Genomic DNA, 3,209 nt, shown 5'->3' with positions numbered 1-3,209 from the left:
TCAAGGCACGGGGAGCAGCTGAGCTCCAATGAGGCATCAAGGCACGGGGAGCAGCTGAGCCCCAGTGAGGCATCAAGGCACGAGGAGCAGCTGAGCTCAGCAGGCCAGGAACTGGGAAGGCAGCCCCCGCCCTGCTGCACCTGGGGCCACTTTCCCCATCACTCCTGAACAACCACCAGCTCTGCTTCTCAGGAGCCTAGAGCAGGGGAAAAGGCCCCGCTAACTGGAGAGGGCCTGTGGTCTCAGGTGTGCAAGGTTAGCTCTGAGCACCCAGAGGGGCTACGCAGGACGCCCAGCAGCCCCCTCAGCACTGCGGTAGGGAGCAGGGACCCCCGTTCCTCCTCCCAACCTGGCATCGAAGCAGCTGCTCAACCAGAGATCGTCCCCGCCCTGGACCAGGCCACCGCTGGCTCCTCCAGAAAGAGGAGGAGCCCCCCTCTCCCAGGAAGGGCAGGTATCCTGTGCGGAGGGGGCATGAGACTCCCTGGTGCCCAGCAGAGGGGTGGGGAGCGGCCCCCTGCTCACCTGCCCCATGTGGCAGCCGTCTAAGCACCCCTCCCTGCACCTCGATTCTGCCTGGAGGCTTTGGCTCCAGAACAAACGCTACCCACTGCTGTTGGCAACCAGTGACTGAGCGGGAGCGGCTGCCTGCCTGGCTGGGCCTCCCCACCCCATGACAGATCGGATCTTATCGGGGCTTCAGGGACAGCCCTACCTGGACACTTGGACACCGTCTCACTGACGGCTCGCTGTCTCCACCCCCCCGCAAAGATCCCATTGGCGGGATTCTCTCTGGCGTGAGGGTCATTTCCCATCCCCTGCCTGGTCCTCCCTACCCCTGTGTGATTATTATCGGGGGCCAGGAGGAGGTCATCCCCTCCCCAGACGGCCCCACCCCTGACCTCCACCTATGCAAATCCCCACAAGCAACCACCACCTGAAACACTGCAGGTCCCAAGATGGGTGGCAAAGACAGATCAAAAACCAACGGGGCGGGGGTGGGGTTCACTGGTGGCGCAGTGGTTAAGAATCCGCCTGCCAATGCTGGGGACACAGGCTCGAGCCCTGGTCCAGGAAGATCACACATGCTGTGGAGCAAATAAGCCCATGAGCCACAATTACTGAGCCTGCGCTCTAGAGCCCACGAGCCACAACTACTGAAGCCCATGCGCCTAGAGCCCGTGCTCCACAACAAGAGAAGCCACCGCAATGAGAAGCCCACGCACCGCAACGAAGAGTAGCCCCCGCTCACCGCAACTAGAGAAAGCCGCACACAGCAACGAAGACCCAATGCACCCAAAAATAAAAAATTAATTATTTAAAAAAAAAAAAGAACTGGGCAGAGAAGACTGGCGGGAGGAGAGGACATCTGAACAGCCCTCCAGTTAGGAAAGTGGTGCTGTGTCTCCACACCACTGCCACTCCGCTCTCTCCAGGTTGCCTGCCCACCCGTCCAGCCTCATCTCCCCCGGGGTTGGCCTTCTTTCTGTTCTTCAACATGCCTAACTCCTACCCACGCAGGATCACTGCACTTGCTGTTCCCTGCCTAAAACTCTATTCCCTCAGATGGTCCAAGGTTCATTCTACTGCATCATTCAGGTCTCAGCTCAAAGACCGTCACTTCAGAGAGGTCTTCACAGACCATGCTGGCCAAAGGAGCTCCCCAATCAGCCTCTATCGCAACACCCAGTTTCACTGTCCCCCTATATCACTATAGGGTTTGCCTCTTCATCTGCTGATTTGCTCCTCGGCCACTCCCTGTCTCCTTCACCGCCCTAGAATGTCAGCTTCCCGATGGCTAGGCCGTGTCTGTCTAGTTAATGGCTCCATCCCAGCACCTAGAATGGTGTCTAGTGTGGCGTAGGTGCTCGGTATTTGGGGACTGAAAACATAATTATTTCCAGGACTTGTTCTCCTCATCCTTTCTCCCACCACCATCAATATCCACCTGGTCAGACCCAGCTCAACTTCCAGAGATGTGTGAGCAGCAGTGGGTTCCCATCTCCCTGGGCCCCAGACCCACAGTTTGGTTCAAAGCTGATCCGGGGAGGAGACAGCACTGCTGACACTGTGTCCAGGCCTGGCCAGGTGGCCCCACCTTGGCCTCGGTTGTTGGATGAGGTCATGCCCAGCTCTGCTGCGCTGCCTGAGAGGGAAGAGCTAGAAGTAGCCAGTGCCCAGGCTCAGAGGGGCAGGCAACTGGGCGGGAGGGGGCACAGCTCCTGAGACCCATCCCAGGTGGGGGACAGGAATGGCCTGCACGGGAGCCACATCCCCTAAAAGGGGCAAGAAAGGAATCTGCACTAAATAAATAAGCCCAGCCTCGAACTGCTGCTGTGAATCCTGCCAGGCTTGTCACTGCCCTTGACTCTCAGCCCCCTACACCTGAAACGCTCCATCCAAGTCTCCTGGCAACTGCCACGCACCCACGGCTGGGGACAGGGAGACTGCACAGAGGCCCTGCTCTGCCCACATCACCCAGGTGCCCAGGCTCCGCTCGTGCCCCTCTGCAGTGACAGAAAGCATTTAACTGGAAGCAGGGCTTTGGGTGTCCTGGGAGAGAAAGTGGACAGGACCCCAGGACCAGGGAAGAAGAATCAAAGAAAGGAGGCAGCTGGCTCCTCCTTTAAGTTGTAGGGTAGGAACCATTTGCAGATAAGGTGGGCAGTAGGGGGACAGATGGAGAAAGTGTTGGAATTTGGGGGTGGGGTTTGAGAGAGCAAGAGGCCATGGGAGCAGGAAGGGTGGGAGAAGGATGGGGGCTGTGATGCGCTGGGTTATGCCCCTTCGGGATGGCAGGCCCAGGGCCGGGGAGTACAGGGGCCTGGGCTCCTTCGATGAGTGAGTGTGGGGTAGGCGTGAGGTCAGGCCCCGACCTGGGCTCCCCTGGAGAGGAGAGCTGGGGATAGGTGGAGCTCAGGGGTTAGTTTTCAGGGGCCGGGGCTGGCTTTTGGAGGTGGACCCCTGTGGCCCCCCACAGGGTAGGAAGGTCCCACGGGCTTGGAGAGTTCTCAGGCTGGAGTAGCCGAGGGTCTCGAGAGTTCCGGCGCGGCCTAAGGTCCCCTCCCCACCTCGCGCCCCCCTAGTTACCTGGGCGCCGCGGCCCCTGCTGGGGGCGCTGGCTCGGCGGGCGGCGGGCCAGACTCATGCCCGCGTCACGGCGGGGCCGGCGGGGGCGGCGGGGCGGCGGCGGCGGCGGCGGCGGCGGC

Source organism: Monodon monoceros, unplaced genomic scaffold, assembly GCF_005190385.1.
Source record: "Monodon monoceros isolate NGI ecotype Baffin Bay Population unplaced genomic scaffold, NGI_Narwhal_1 Super_Scaffold_10, whole genome shotgun sequence".
NCBI classification, from domain to species: Eukaryota; Metazoa; Chordata; class Mammalia; order Artiodactyla; family Monodontidae; genus Monodon; species Monodon monoceros.
The sequence above is the reverse complement of the archived record's forward strand: the minus strand, read 5'-3'. Positions refer to the sequence as shown.